Source organism: Microcaecilia unicolor, chromosome 5, assembly GCF_901765095.1.
Source record: "Microcaecilia unicolor chromosome 5, aMicUni1.1, whole genome shotgun sequence".
In the NCBI taxonomy this organism is placed as follows: Eukaryota; Metazoa; Chordata; class Amphibia; order Gymnophiona; family Siphonopidae; genus Microcaecilia; species Microcaecilia unicolor.
In genome coordinates, this window is record NC_044035.1 from 249,254,538 (window position 1) to 249,272,004 (window position 17,467).

At 43.7% G+C, this 17,467-nt stretch overlaps 1 protein-coding gene across 4 annotated transcripts in view; it reads left to right on the plus strand.

Moving 5' to 3' along the window:
• The window catches only part of ILDR2 (immunoglobulin like domain containing receptor 2), a 243,216-nt gene that overhangs the window by 125,922 nt on the left and 99,827 nt on the right, over positions 1-17,467 (plus strand). The gene's annotated exons all lie outside the window — the stretch shown is intronic.

Below are 17,467 nucleotides of genomic sequence, written 5' to 3' on the forward strand. Positions count from 1 at the left end.
TGCAGAATACAGTGATTAATTTTTGGTTTGTCAAAATATGATTTAGTTAAAAGGTATTGTTCAGCATTACATTGGCTACCGATTATAGCTCGTATTCACTTTAAGGTAAATGTTACAGTTTTGAAAATTTTGTTTGAAGAAGTTCCCTTTTATATGGCAAACATGGTCATAACATAACATTCCTCATTTGAACAAATACTCTGACCCTTCTAATCTCTCAGTATGTGATTTCTTTCAACAATCATTTTGGATTGACAAGTAGTTAAAAGATTAAACAAGCAAACAAAAAAAAAAGAGTAGTGTTAAATGGCCAATTCTTTTAATGGAGGAAAGTGAACAGTGGAGTGCCCCAGGGGTCTGTAGTGGGACTGGTGCTTTTTAGCATATTATAAATGATCTGGAAATGGGAATGATGAATGCTTAAGAGTATGTTTACTAAGGCGCGTTAGCATTTTTAACGTGCCTTTAAAATTAAGGCGCATTAAAGGCTAAATGCGCCTATACATTCTTATGGGCTCATTAGCATTTAACGCACATCCACCGTCAACATGCATTAAAAATGCTAACTTGCCTATAACGCACCTTAGTAAACATACCCCTAAGTTTGCAGATGACTCAAAACTATTCGAAGTTGTTAAATCACATGCAGATTATGAGAAAATGCAGGAGAACCTTAGGAAGTTGGAAGACTGGGCATCCAAATGGCAGATGAAATTTGATGTGGACAAGTGCAAAGTGATGCACGTTGAGAAGAATAATCCAGATCATAACTACTTGATGCTAGGTTTCACATTAAGAGTCACCACCGAGGAAAAAGATCTGTGTATCATTGTGGACAATTCGTTGAAATCCTATGCTCAGTGTGCAGCAGTAGCCAAAAAAGCAAACAGAATGTTAGGAATTATTAGGACAGGGATAGAAAATAAGACAAAGAATATTATAATGCCTCTGTATCGCTCCATGGTACAACCTCACCTTGAATATTGTGGGCAATTTTGGTAGAAGCAAACCAAAGAGTTGGGTGGAGGAGTGGCACTTCCAAGAAGCACGAGGGAGATGAAGTAGTCCTTATATGCAATGTTTATTAGAAATACACCAAAAGACTTGATACCTGCCTCAGGAGTCTAGAAATTACCTATAAAAATACATATAAACGGGAGGAAGTGACGTCACCGATGCTGATGGCTGCCTAGCGTTCTAGCTCCCGTTCCTCGATAATTACAGAAGCTATAAAAAAGCAATCACCAGCCTCTTGGGAACTGCCTGTAGTGTTCCCCGCTGCTCCTCATCGAAAGCAGGATGAGTAAAGCGTCTTCGGCGCGAGCTAAAGAGCAGGAGAAGTCAGCTGGCGGCGGATCGACCAAAACCGCGAAGCGCCACGAGGTAATGGCGCCGGTCTCCCCCTCTGACTCTGACTCAGCGCTGTCGTTGGCGGAATCGCGGAAACCGCATATTAAAAAAGGAATCTCAGGCGAACTTCGCCAGATACTGTCGGGAATACAAACAGATATACTGTAAATAAATCGAGGGATGAGATTCTGGATAAATGGAGACGCTGAGCCTCTGATCTCCGCGAGCTGGGAACAGAGTAGAAGAGGTAGAAACTAAGCTGGAAGAGCACTCTGAGTCCATGCTTTCACACGAGACCCATCTCCAAGCCTTAGATCAAAAGCATTTAGATCTAACTTATAAGCTTGACGATCTTGAAAACAGGGGAAGGAGAAACAACCTCAGATTCCGCGGAGTCCCTGAGGGCGGAGAGACCGAGGATGTTATACAGATTGTAAAGACAATGTGTGCCAGCTTGCTGGGGGCCGAGGCTGCAGGGGCAAAGATTGAGATCGATAGAGCGCATAGATCCCTGGGTCAGCGGCAGGAAAACAGAGCACGGGATATTATCACTCGGTTCCACCGATATGAAATAAAGGAAACAATTTGCTCAACTGCGCCAGGAAAAAGGCCACCTGGAATATGACGGGGCCAAAATATCTCTGTTTCAAGATTTATCACAGTTCACCCTGCAGCAAAGACGTCTCATGAAACCAGTTCTGGACATTCTAACCAAGAGCAGATATCATACAGATGGGGCTTTCCTTTCCTCCCTGATCTATGCGCTACAGGGTGTTAAATTGAGAGTTACATCGATGGCAGAAGCGTGGAAATCCCTGCATGGGGGCGGGCCTGGTGCAGACGAGCAAACCTCCAGGCGCATTAGCGCCAGCCACGAAAACAAAGCTCCAAAAGTGGCAAAGGATCCCTGCCACACCTAAAAGGAATATCCCAAAAAGAAAAGTGGCTGTGGAAGACACCTGAACTGAAGCGGCAACCTGGTAGAATCACTCTACCAAAGGACTTAGCCAAAGATTTGGCCAGAGGGACACTGGTTGATACTGATCTCCTGGTTGGTAATGATGTAGAGAGTAACAAACGTTATGCTCTGTTTCAAGTTTTGATATGTTTTGTTCTTTGTTTATTATTGCCATCTCTTGCATAAGTGAACTTTAAGTCACTAATTAATAGAGGAAATGGTAATTAAGGTTGTGGGAAACACTGAGTATGATGTTGTACAGTTATAAGAGACTATGAAGAGGGAAAGTTTAAGGTGATGGATGGCGGGTAGGGACTAAACATGTGGATGTGTGATTACGGATGGCCTAAGTTGGGTTCTTGACCCTGGTGATGACATAGGGCAATCGGGGGGGGGGGGGGGGCGTGGGGGCTGGGTCGCCTGGATGCTGGTGTGTTTACTTCCTCATTTTCCCACTATTGGGACTTGAGCCCTCTAGTTGGTGTCAGAAAGGGGGGGATGAGGTGGGTAGGGAGGGGGGGGGGTTATCAAAGGGGGGAGGGAGGACTGGAAGGGTTGTGGGCACCACTGGTACTGGATAGCACAAAGACATGAAGTGGATGGATCCCACTTAGTGGGAATCATAGCTGATGTAACATCCCAGGAATGAGTACAGAGTTAAAAATTTTATCATACAATGTTAAGGGGCTGAACATGCCTCAGAAAAGGCAGAAATTTTTCAAAGAGCTGCAGCTGATAAAACCGCACATTGTATTATTGCAGGAGACTCATCTCCGCAGGGCCCATGAGCGACTGCTAACCCACCCAGAATACCCAAGCGCCTTCTTTGCTTCCTCTGCCGATGACTCTAGAAAACGTGGGGTGGCAGTTTTGTTCGCATAAATCAATATCAGCCCAAATAATGAGAGTTAGGCGAGACCCGGGAGGGGCGTTTTCTTGCTCTTGCAAATTGTTTTGGATCATGTAGACCTCACGCTTCGCATCGCTATACGCCCCAAATGAGCATCAGGGGACCTTTTACACACCAAAATGAAAACATACTAACTACATTTACCCGGGGTTCTTTGATTATGGGGGGTGACTTTAACGAAGTTATGGATTCTGTGTTGGACAGATCCGGGAGACCTCAGCACCTGATATCTAAGGACTCATTGGCGCTGGGCTCCATGGTACACACACTGGGGACCCTGGGACATTTGGAGACTAAGTCATATGACAATTAGGGACTATACATTTTTCTCTCCCGTACATAAGTCGTACTCCCCGGATCGACTACCTCTTCCTTGACTCACATTAGCAGAGAGGGGCCCGAAGCAGAAATCGGCAGCATAACAATCTCAGACCATGCTCCAGTTTGGGTCACCCTGCCGACCATTAGAGCAGAGGTCAAAGATCAAAGATTGGACACTTAACACAGATCTATTATTGGAGGGGAGGTGGTGGAAGGCTGTAGGAAGGTCTTGAAAGAGTACTTGGAGCTCAACATGGAATCAGGCCCTCCCTCAGTGTAGTGTGGGATGCCATGAGGCAGTCTCAAGAGGCTACTTTGTACAGATAGCTAGTAGGCGAGCGAGGGTTCTTAGGGCCCAGCTGGCGCAGTGCCTAGAAAAGATTAGGATCCTGGAGGCACAGCATAAACAAAGGTGGTTCCTCTGAGGTTTGGAGGAGCTGCGTGGACAGAGACTCCAGCTGGACTCTATTTACTCCGAACAGCTAAGTTGGCTACAATCCAGAAATAAAGTCCGATCATACGAATTTACTAATAAGGCAGGGTCGCCTCCTGGCTATAAAAGATGCGCAGGCACAGAGTAGACCGAACGGTCACTCACATTAGGGACTCGAAAGGCGATTTGCTGAATACTTCTGAGGCCATACGGAGGCGCTTTAGTGAATTTTACCAGGAACTATATGCACAGGAGACGAACCCACCTGAAGATACTATCTTGGACTACCTGGCTGAGAGTGATCTGGCTTCCATAACCAGTCAGCAAAGGGATGCCCTAGATGCGCGCCGGTCACCCCGGTTGAAGTACAAAAGCCATTCAACACCTACCCTCGTGTAAATCACCAGGGTTGGACGGTTTCCCTAATGAATTCTATAAGAAATTTACCATCGAGTTAGCCCCACTGTTGGCTGACTTATTTAACTTAATCGGGAAGGGGGAGTCTTTGCCTACCTCCATGTTGGAAGCGTGGATTGCGGTACTGCCCAAGCCGAATAAAGACCACAAGGAATGCGGGGTCCTTCCGTCCTATCCGTCTTAAACGCTGATGTCAAAATTCTAGCTAAAGTACTGGCTAACCGACTGGCACCCATGCTCCCAGCTATTATCCATCCCGATCAGGTGGGGTTTGTCTCCTATAGAAAAGCTACTGATAACACTAGGCGAGTGGTCGATTTAATGTACCTGGCTAGAAGAATGAAGCGGCCTCTATGCCTCCTTAGCTTGGACGCTGAAAAGGCCTTCGATCGGGTGCATTGGCCATTCATGTACAAGGTGATGGAGAACTTTGGGATAGGACCGCAATTTCGTGGATGGATCCAAGCATTCTATAGTTCTCCTAAAAGCCTGTATTCGTGTAAACGGAGGTAACTCAGGGATGATACCTTTACATAGAGGCACTAGACAGGGCTGCCCTTTGTCCCCCCTATTATTTGCAATGGTATGGAGCCATTTGCAACCCGGCTTAGAGCTAATCCAAACATATCAGGACTTTCCATGGGGGGGAGAACACATAAATTAGCCCTTTTCGCAGACGACGTCTTGTTATTTGTTACTCACCCCCTGACCACTTTCCCTGGGCTTCTGCGGGAGATAGAGGAATACTCGAATGTGTCGGGATTAAAGTTAATATGTCCAAATCTGAAGTTTTGAATGTCACCCTTCCGACGGAGCTCATGAGTCGCTGAGGACTTCTATGCTTTCAGATGGGCTGGCAGAAGCATTCGCTACCTGGGGGTTATCTGACGGCAGACCTCTCGGATCTTTTTTCGGTTAATTATAAGGTTTGGCAGGGGCTCTAATTGAGGACTTGGTAGATGGGGGGATCTCGCACTCTCATGGTTTGGCCGAATAGCAGCAGTAAAGATGAATGTCCTGCCGCGCCTGCTCTATCTGTTTCAGGCTCTCCCAATCAAAATGCCACGTAAATTTTTATCAATGCTACAGGACCGTATTATGCGCTTTATCTGGGCGGGTAAGCGTCCACGCTTGGCACGCACGGTCCTGTACCAGGATAGGGTGAGAGGAGGGCTGGGAGTACCCAACCTGGCTTGGTATTATAGAGCAGTTCAGGCACGCGCAGCAGTGGAATGGTTTCAGGATTACCCTGATAGGCAGTGGGTGCAGCTTGAACAATACACTTTGGGTGAAAGGTCGTTAGGGGCTCTTATGTGGATCCCGGGCTCGTTCAGGTCTCTGGAGACAGGACTCTGCCCTTCAGTATATGTCACCCTTTCAAATTGGGATAGCATGTTCTTACACCGACGTACAACACTGTCTCGTCTGTCCCCCATAGCTTATAATCCACTGTTTTACCCCGGAACGACAAAAGGAGTGTTCACAAGATGGTACACTGGGGGTTTACGAATGTGGGGTCAATTATTCGAGGGTGAGAACCTGTTGTCTTATCCTGCAGCCCTTGAGAAGTTCCCGATAGTGGTGTCAGACCGGTACGCCTACCTTCAATTGGCCTCTTTTCTTAAGACAAGGGCAGTTCGGGAGGTTATGGCCAGGGAGCAAACAGCATTAGAGATTATTTGTGAGGGTCCACCTAAGACTACCGGGCTGGTTTCTCGCCTTTATCACATTATTAACAGGCAATCCCCGAATTACACACTTCATAGGAAGAGTTGGCAGAGGGAGCTGGGCATAGACTTGGAGGAGGCAATATGGGAGAGGATGGAGCGGGCTGTGGTGGGAGTGTCGTCTCATGTGCCCTTCAAGGAAAATGCGGTGAAGGTGCTGTATCGATGGTACTTGACGCCTGAGCGTCTCCAGCGCATATACCCTACACTGACGGGGTTGTGCTGGAGGGGTTGTGGGGTGCGGGGCACAGCTGGGCACATGTGGTGGACCTGTAAGAAGGTCAGGGCTTACTGGAGATCGATCCACAGCAGACTACAGAGGTGGATGGGCAGCCCAATACCTTGGAGCCCAACCCTCTTCTTATTCTCTGGGGGAGCTGCGGGTCTTTCTAGCACTCAGCGCATATTTGTGGGACATGCTATAACCGCTGCAAGAGTTATAATTGCTGCCTATTGGAAGCAGCCCATGACCCCGCCCATTACCAGATGGGTCCAAAAAATTGAGGCATGTCTGCGAAATGGAAAAACTTCTAGCGGAAAGGCGTGATCAAATATGTAGATGGCACCAGATCTGGGACTCTTTTCTCCTTCATGTATAATGTGATTGAAGTCTTCTATTAAGGTGGTGCTCGGAAGGGCGGGTGGGTGGGAGAGGGAGGGTGGGATGGGGCTATGGGTGATCAGAGAGCATATGAAGCAGGGACCAGTATATATAAATTAAAACTCTGAAAAAGTGAAGTTTTGGAATTGTAAATCTGAATAAGTTACTTGACATTTCAATGTAGTAAGAACTGTTCTTTTGGCATACAAAGATACCATCACTCTGCTTTGTCTTGCATATACGATACATCTTAAGAGACTTTTGGCTTACATAAGTGACATGTAACACGATTTGTATGATGTATTATGTTTCAGATGTTTTGTATTACTTATTAATAAAGACTTCTTAAAATTAAAAAAAAAAAATACATATAAACAATGAATATAAAAAGTACAAAAACATTATACGTAAAAAGGTAAAAGGTATGAAAAGAAAAGCATTGTATAACAAAAAATAAAAGATAAACTATAACATAGCATATAATCAATAGCATAGTATATAAAAAGTATTTAAAATACATCAAAACAATCCACAAGTATATGTTAAATAAGTAAATAAGGGGTCCTTTTACTAAGGTGCGCTGAAAAATGGCCTGCGCTGTTGTAGATGTGTGTATTGGACGTGCGCAGGTCCATTTTTCAGCCTGCCTGCAAAAAAGGCCTTTTTGTTTTCTGGCTGAAAATGGCCATGCGGCAAAATGAAAATTGGTACGTGTCCGTTTTGGGCCTGAGACCTTACCGCCACCCATTCACTTAGCTGTAAGGTCTCATGCGCTAACTGGGCAGTAATTGTCAGCGCGCATACAATGCCAATTACCACCTGGTTAGCACCACACTGGACATATGTAAAAAATGAAATAACTGCCCAGGCCAGGCGGTAGTTCTGAATTGCCACGCATTGGGCGCGCATAGGCGCCCACGTGACTTAGTAAAAGGGCCCCTAAAATATTCGCTAACATCAAGTAAATATAAAAGATGATCCAGTAAAAACATGAGAGACCGAAAGAACATCAAGAGGCAGAACAAGACATGTTACTAAATGTGGTTGTTTTTTTTTACAAAAATGGCAAATAACGTGCTTTAAAAGTCCTTAGATGATAATACAGACTAAGGGCCCTGTTTACTAAGATGCACTAGCATTTTTTGCGCACGTTAAAAATTAGCACGTGCTAATGCTAGACACAGCCATGTATGGGTGTCTCTAACGTTAGCGTGTGCTAATTTTTAGTGCGCACTGTAAATGATAGCATGCCTATAGCGTGGCTTAGTAAAAGGGGCCCTTAAGGCATTAATATTCAATCTAATCATGGGAATAAAACATCAATTGCACGTATAAATGCTTGTAAGCCGTATGCACATGCAACACCAAAATTCAGAGGCTAATGGAATGTAGCTAAGCTATAACTCTGCCTCATTAATGGAAACAAATCCAATATAAGGCTAGGAAAAAAGGAAAAAAGCAAATAAATTGACCTGAAGATGATATAATGATATAAAAGAACTCTGAACCCGAGTTCTATGCACAGGGAGTAAACAATGTCCATAAAAGCATTGTGATAAAGAAACAATGACCAGAGAATAATGAGAAAATAGTGGTGGGAAAACACTAAGCAGAGAGGGTCAGAGGAGGTGACAGGGAGGGAGAGCAGGGTCATAGCAGAGCGTACATATATGCTTCTGGCACCGAACAGACTCTTCCTGTTCTGTTCCCTTGGGGGGGGTACCCGTTTCTATCCACCTGCAGCTCTTCTCACAGTTACTGCTTTTATTAACAGCAACTGCTCTTTGGTTCAACCTTAGGTTATTGGGCCTCATCAGGATACCCCCTGTCCTCACGGGTCCAGGCGGTGGTGAAGGTAACTAAAGACCATATCTTTTATAACATTAAAACTCCACCCTAACTATGACATCCCTTGACACTTATTCTCCCAAAACCTCCCTCTTGGAGACCCCAGTCCCAATCATGCTGTTCCTCTCCCTCCCCCTCCCCCCCCCCCCCCCCCCCCCAGGTGAATCTGGAGAGTTCTACAAACCAGCTATAATAATCCCTAGGGGAAATCCACGCACCCAATTTACCAGGGGATTACATACAAAGGGAATCCTTAATGTGCTGAAACTTATTAGAACAAAGTTCTTTGTATTAAATAAATAAAAGTTGACCTGTTCAGTCACAATCACACAAGGTACATTCGGAGAAAAAGATGAAGCATTTGAAGCAAAGAACTCCTTATCAATTGTTAAGCACAAGGTGAATTTATTATGCTTTGGTGTTGGTTGCATGATAGCCAGTGGCACAGAAAATCTTGTGCAGGGGGAAGGGAGAATGGATTCAATTAAATACCAATATATCCTAGGAGTTAATGTTCCATAGTCAGTGAAGAAATTGAAGATGAAAAGAGGTTAGATATTTCAGCAAGGCAGTGATCTGAAACCGACCTCAAAATCAACCATAAAATACTTAAGAAAAAAAGATGAGTTTTAGAATGGTCCCTAGACTTGAATGCTACTGAAAATCTTTTGGGAGATCTCAAACATGTAGTGCGTGCAAGAATACCTAAGAATATTTCAAAGCTAGAAGAGTTCTGTAAATAAGAGAGGAAAAAAATTCCTAAAGCAAGAAGACTGTTGCCAGCTACAGGAAATGTTTGAACGCGATTTCATTACTTCTGCCAAAAGAGACTTTAAAGTACTGATTGAAAGGGTGCATCTGCCATATTCACTCTTTTCTTATTTTGAGCCCATAAAAACCTGAAAATAAATAGTAATTATGCATAACAGTGGTGAGTGTTTTTTAGCCGCTGGTGGCAGTACTCCTAGATATTCAACATTGAATATCTGGGTTTTTATGCGGCTGGCTATTTCTTATGTGGTTTAGTGAAATATTCAGCAGTTAACCACATAAGCAACACTGCATAAAGATAGGACTGACTTTTATGAGGTCCAATCTAACTGTTAAACTTAGGCCCAGGAGCCATTTCTGGCCAGTTAAATAACTTTGAATATTGACCCTATGATATTCATCAGTGAGTGCCACTGAATATCACCACAGACCACTAAACTGGTTGTCAAATAACCCACTGTATCACCTGTACGCTTATACTCCTGATCTTCAAAGTGTTCACTCAGGTCAACTGCCTTACTTATTGAGAGATGTTATACCATATACTCCAATTGGGAGCAGTGGCATAGCTGCGGGGGAGCCTTGGGGGTCTGGGCCCCCAATTGGATTTGGGCCCCCCAAGGTCTGCTGGTTTGACTGGTGGGGGTCCCCCAAGCCCTGCCAGCAGAAACTTTCCTCCAGTGCTGTTTGCCGCCACACTGCCTGCCCTGCTTCCCCACTCCCCATGCGCATGCTCAGTTTTAGTGAAATTGAGCATGCACAAGGCTTCGCATTAAAACCAAGCATGTGGGCCACGGGGGGAAGCAGCATGGCAGTGAAAAGTGCTGGAGAAAGGCCTCTGCTGGTGGGGCTTCGGGACCCCCACAGCCCAGGTATTTGGGGTTGCAGCAGGGGGGTGGTGAGGTGGGGCAAAATGTGCCACCTCACTTTGGGTTCAGGACGCCCCCACCCCCACACACACAAAATTGAGGTCTGTCTATAGGTCTGCTTAGGAGTCTTCATTTCTCAGATCAAAACCTACTTTTTGTTCCCTCATTTATTGGACATAATAAATTTTTTGATTAGCTTTCGAAGGTAGCCCTTCTTCGTCAGATCGGAAGAAGTGCTACCTTCGAAAGCTAATAACAAAAATGTATTAAGTTATGTCCAATAAAAAAGGTATCATCTTATTTTCATTTCCATGTTTTATTTTATTTTATTTCTATTGATTACCTTTAAAAGGGGACTAACATGGCTACCACATCTCTCTGTTCCCTCATTTAAACTGGTTCATTTTGACATCATTCGTTCAAAACTTTTCAGTATCAATGGTCCCCCAAAATTATGCAACTCGTATCCATCCTATCTTTGATTGGAATGTAGTCTTGAAAAATTTACAACAGGATTAAAGACATTCCTTTTCCCAGATGCTTATTCCGATACTGGCTGAATTGGGGCATATATGTACACTTTGCTGGAACCCTGCTGTCCCTCCTTGTCACCTCCTCTGACCCACTCTGTCTCCTCTCCTCTTCTTCTTTTTCTTCCTCTTTCCTATTGAAATTGTAGTTCCTTTCTTTGCCTTATTGTATTGTGCACCGCCTAGATAGTGTCTACTGTTGGTGCGGTATATTAAATAAACCTAAACTTGAACTTGAAACTCAAACCCGGCTATTTTGTGGTTGGTCCAGGGACGGAGTCAGCTCTTACGCAGTTAATTGCCAATGTCCACAATGAATATGCATGAGATAGGTTTACATACCAAGGAGGCTGTGCATGCACATCAACTCCATAATGGTTAACTTTCTACCATGTAAAGCAGGGGTTCTCAACCCAGTCCTTGGGGCACATCTAGCCATTCGGGTTTCAGGAGGTCCACAATGAATGTGCATGAGACAGATTTGCATGTATATACATCTCATGCATATTAATTGTTATACGCCAAACTATCATTATACAATTATAATATTAACTCTACTACATGTATTACTATATTTCTTAGAAAAACACATTTAACACAATTTGATCTTAAAAACAAAAACCTGACTAGAAGCTCGGATGAATTTCTGTAAGACGTATAACGTGTTGCCTGCAAAAGTCCATGTTTCACACAGCATTGTAGTTTCAAGCATCATAACTGTGTCCACAGAATTACAAAGTTGTCATGATCATTCTCGAACCTCTTGGATATCAGTTCAAGGATATCAGGTTTCCTTGGACATACTGCACATGGTGAACCCCCTTTCCCAGGGGATTCACACTGTCATTGAAATCTACATTGACCGCCACAATCAAAATATTCTCACAACCGGATACCAGTCAGCATTTTTGTATATTCCAAAGTACACTATCTTAGTCTCTACATGACAGCGTGTTTTGCAATATGCGTCATCAGGAGACTAAACCTAAAATAAAATCAACATCTTATCATCATGAATAATACCAAGTCTGCCAAGTTGTAACATAACATTCATATTTAGCACTAGGAGAATTATTCAAGATCCCCTGGTGGGGTAATGAAGTGAGTACTACAATGGGCCATGTGACTTGTGGTCATTGTGTAAACTGTCCATGGTTCATACAATTAATGAGGTGCAAATTCCCAATAGTCAGCGAACATTCAAATTGAAAGGGAGACCTGATTGTTTATCCAAACAAGTGATTTATGGCATACTGTGTCCATGTGCCGAATGGTTTATAGGTAAAACCAAGAAACCAGTTAAGCACAGAATAGCACAGCATTTAAGCACTTTAAGACTTGATAAGAATGACGTCTCACTAGCTAATCATTGAAGACAGATGGGTAATGTAGCAACAGGTTTATGATTTGTGATGTTACACCAAAGTGTTGTTAACTAGAGGTGAAGATGTCTCCACTATTTTGGTGAGAAGGGAGTAACATCTGATATGTGAGTGGAATACAGTGGAACCATATGGCCTCAATAAGGAGGTCAATTGAACCATAACATGCTTGGCAATTTAATTAGATGGCAGCAATATATGGAGAAGCCTGCTCGTTGACACTCCAGCTTCCGGTGGTGAGTTTCCGCTTTAGGGCGGCCCCCACCGTTTGAATTACCTAATGGAGAAGGCAGTGAAAGCAGTTTTCAGCAACATGAATGTTATGTTACAACTTGGCACACTTGGTATTATTCATGATGATAAGGTGTTGATTTTATTTTAGGTTTAGTCACCTGATGACGTATATTATGAAACACGCTGTCATGTGGAGACTAAAATAGTGTACTTTGGAATATACAAAAATGCTGACTACTATCCGGTTATGAGAATATTTTGTTTGTGGTGAAATCAATGTGGATTTCAATGATAGTGTGAATTTTAATATCCCCTGGGAAGGAGGGGTTCAGCATGTGGAGTATGTTAAAGATTGAACTGAAATCCAAGAGGTTCGAGAATGATCATGATAAGTTGGTAATTCTGTGGACATTGTTATGAAGCTTGAAATTACAATGCTGTGTGAAACATATTGTTGAGGACTTTTGCAGGTACAGACATGACATGGATTAAAATCACTGACTGCCACATGAATTCACTCCAGGGAGAAGCCTCCTCAAAAATATGGGCCTTCAACATTTCTGTAAAATGTCTCTGGTCAAGCTCTGCTGTAACCTGAAAGGGAAAATTATTCCATAATTTAGGAGGAGCTGTTGAGTAAGCAATAGAACAAGAACTCTCAACAATGAAACTTCCAATATATGACCAGACCCAATCACAAATTCTGTGTTGGAAAATGCCATTGGAACGGATTCTTTAAATATTCAGGGGCTTCCAACTAGCAACCCTTAAATTTAATACACTGTTCGATTGGTAGCCAATGAAGTGCTATAAGTGATGGAATAATGTGATCCCTCATTTGGCAGCAAGTTATCAACATGGCTGCTGCATTTTGATCTAATTGTAATGAGAAGGCTAAATAAATCTTGTTACAATAGTCCAATGCACTCAGGACCAAAGCTTGAAGAATGGTGCAAAACTCTGGGGAAGTAAAAGGTGACAAAGCCTCTATAACAAATAAGGGTGTGTAGCCCAGATTTTTTTGGTTTGTTTTCCATGTTGTTTATGGGAATTCATTTGTTTTGTTTTTCTCAGGGGCAATGTTGGTAATAGTTCAAACTCTTTGGGGTTTTCCTGTCATTTCAGCCTAAAAATGACATGAAACGACATGATAATGCCATTGACATTTCCCATATCGTTTCAATCGAGTACACATCCGTAGTAACACTCTGCCCAATATTTACCGCTATTTAATTGGTCAGAACGGATGCTGACTGGTTAAATAGCGCTTAATCGGCTATCCACGGTTAGCAGCTTGTGGATAACCGGTTACATCATTCGATAAAACCGGCTATCCGCCGATTTTTAAACTGGGTTTGGTGGTCATATTTGGCCACATAAAGCCCTGGTATATCTTTGGCAGATTTAAAGATAACCGGCAATGCAACATAGCTGGCTTCAAACCGGCTGAAAAAAACTTGGATATTCAGTGCTGGTCACTGGAAATGGCCCGGCATTGAATATCCGAGTTCAGCGCGGACCGCAGGAGACAGCCCGGTTATCTCCTGAAGCCTGAATATCAGGGCCACTGTAATTTAAAAAATGAACTGTTTGGAGTTTAATGATTTAGAAGGGGTCATTACTAAGGTGTGTTAAGGGAATATTGCAAGTTATTTGCCTCTTGACTTGCATTAAATGGCAGTGTAAGCGTGCAAATGCATTCAGAAGACCTCATTATTATATAAATCGAAAAAGATTGTGGTGAACAATGCAAGCTGTTATTCCAGGAAAAATAATGCTTGCTCAGAGCTGTCATTATTTTTCCTGAGCAACAACATTGGGCTGCGAACCTACAGCCCAATGTTCCAGGGCAGCATCTTAAAGAAGCTAGAATGGTGCCTTGTTTCAGCCCACTGATCAGTCTTCCAAACACATCATCAGTAACATCCAGGAGCAGACACTGACTTTCTTAGGAAAGGGCTCCCTTCAGACATATTACATGCTACCCCCAGGGGATCAGTCAATCAAAGCCTCAGCCTGCCAAGTGACCTTTCCTAAATGGCTCTCCTGAACACTTTCTCTATAGATTCCCCTTCCTTATAGAGCAGTGGTGTAGCCAAGGGTGGGCTTGGGTGGGCCTGGAGCTCAGGCCCACCAGTAGCAGCACACCTATGATGTGGCTGGCAGAGATTCCCAAGCTGAAAACTCCCAACTGTCCCTCCTGTTTACCTTATAAATAGCAGATCTTCGTCTGCAGGAAGCAGCGACTGATACATACTGCTCACACCGGCCCCAAAGCCTTTCCCTCTGATGTATTCCCGCCTATGTAGAAACAGGAAGCTGCATCAGTGGGAAGGATGTGGTGCCAACATGAGTACTGTATATTAGCTGCTGCTGACTGCTGGTGAAAATCTGCTATTTAAAAGGTGTGCAGGTGAGGGGGGATATTTGAGAGACCATATGGCATGCAGGCGAGAGAAGGAGAGACCAAATCACCTGTGGGATGGGGTGGGGTTCTTCTGCCCACCCATCTTAGGCCCAGGCCCATCCAAAATTGGGTGTCTGGCTACACCCCTGTTATAGAGATCCCCCCAGACGTCCACTTTCTTGTCCCAGTCCCTATTGGTGTAGGGTTTCCAGGGTAGGAGTGATACCTAGTTATTCCTGCTCTTGCTGGCACTGGATTCAAAATGGTTCCAGTGACCCCTAGCAGTAGTCTCATGGTATTACAGTTAGGGGTCAAGCTGCCATATAAATGGGGTGGGGTGGAGACGGGAAGCAAGGTTTAGCTCCCGCCCCTTTAAGAATGCTTTTGGGCCAAGGGTTCGTGATCCAGTATTCACAGAAAGGATGAATTACGCAGCTAGTGAGGTTGATTGCAAGTTGAATTATTCATGCGCCACAGGAGACACTAACTAGCAGTACTGAGATTCTGTAGGTTAGTGACCCACAATAAATTAAGGTGCAGTATAAGGCCAACTATTAAATATCCACAAAAAAATGTTGTCCTTATATGGAAGGCTGACCCCCTAGTTGTCTCGTATGTTGGGGTCATGGCCACTGTACTGGTCTTCTGGTAGTGTAGCTGTATTTGCTTCACTTCTTTAAGTGGTGTTAAATGCAGCCTATCAATTATGACAGCTAGCGCGCAGTACTGCTCCACACACTAGTGGATACTGCTGGACACTCAATCGTTAACAGTAGGGGAAAGGATGTGGCAGCCTTGGGAGTGGTGGGGAAAAAGCTTTCAGAACATGCTTCTTGGAGTTTTCCTATTTACTAAGAACCAATCCAGCCTGTTAAATAGTGCTGAATATCAGCTGGACTATGTCTATGGCTAGTGTCATTGTGGGTTCATAAATTTTAGGCACACTGATACTGATAACAGAATCCGGGCACTCAGATGCTGATATAGAAAAGGCTCTCACTGCGTGGCATCAAAGCACCTAATCGAGGCACACACTTATAACATTGCCTCCTAAGCTGGTATTACCTGCAGAAATCACCTTATTTACATCTATATTTATAAATCAGACACGTGCGTTTGTTTGTTTGTCCATGTCCGAACTCTTCTGGCCCCTGAAGAGCTACGAGAAAAAAAACAGGGTAATCGATCTGCAAACTCCAAGATGGTAAACAGACAAAGCAGATACGTATATGAAAAACAATATTTAATTAATTAAAATCAAAATGAAATTAACAAGCCTGACACAGGCCGTGTTTCGCCCAACTAGGCTGCATCAGGGGCTAATATATATCTCTCTGTATGATCATATAATTTCCACTTAAATATCTATTTGTTGAGTTCACAATTGCTCAGTAGAAAAACACACCTTAACAGATGTCACTTTACTACTACTACTACTTATCACTTCTATAGTGCTAAAAGGCATACGCAGCACTGTACACCATACATGAAAAGACAGTCCCTGCTCAAAGAGCTCACATCAGTCAACATATACCACAATAAAAACCAGCATGCAGACTCTACCCGCCGTTGCTGAGGTTATTGTGTAGTTCAAAGCGATTTGGTTCATGGGGGCAATCAGGGAAGGAGGGAAGGGGGAGCAATACCTCCATCCATTAAATGAATAGGCTGCAGTTCGGAAAGTTCTTTCTTGCTGTGGCTAAGCAGCAAACTGCTTTCTTGCTGTGGCTAAGCAACAAACTGCTTGGGACAGGGTGACACTGAGGATTCAGAGACTGGTGAGGAGAAACAAGGACAGTAGCTGTGCAGTTGTCCCTCTCTCATTCTCTAATACCCTCTTCCATAACAATTTCAGTATGGGGGGGGGGGGGTTCAGAGACTGATGGGAATAGGGTAGGGAGAAAGTATTGGAGTCAGGCTGAGAAGTATGTGTCTCTGCATGAAGGACAACGCTCCTCAAAAAAGGGCAGGAAACTGAATTTCAATATGCCCTTGAAAAGAAAGCTGTGTTTTGACAGGAAAATGGTGAAAGCCGAATGGCAGGCACTTGCTAGAATGAAAGAAACAACGAATCAAGAAAATCAACCTGCTATAGAAGTGATAAGTAGTAGTAGTAGTAGTAAACAAATTGATCGGAAAATAAAAATTAGTGCTAGGTAGGGATCCAGTCTCCACATTTTTTGATTTAAGGGAGTATTAAACTCAATGTTAATGTCACCCTTTCGCACACACCCCTCAGCAAAACACCCCAGTCACACTCAGTCATTCTCACAACCCCTCACTCACACTCACCAATTCTAATACAACACTCAGCAAAACACCCCACTCACATTCACCTGTTCTTACACACCCCTCAGCAAAACAACCCCAATCACACACCCCAGAATAGCACATCCCCACTCATGCTCACCTTCAGTACCACACCCCCGCTGACATTCACGTGTTCTCACACACCCCAGAGTAGCACACCTCCATGCACACTCACCCCTCAGCATACTTATACAGTGTTATTACACATAAACCTTGCTTGTCTTAATTACAAAATATTAACCTATCGCTGAGCAGCGCCAGCTAGTATTCTATAATATAGATGCATTGGGGGTAATTGTATTACAAGGTGCCTATGTGATAAGTTGAAAAAGGCATGAGGCAACCAGAGATGAAGTCACATGCTCAAGGTCACAGGGATTTGAACTCTAGCTTCAGTGG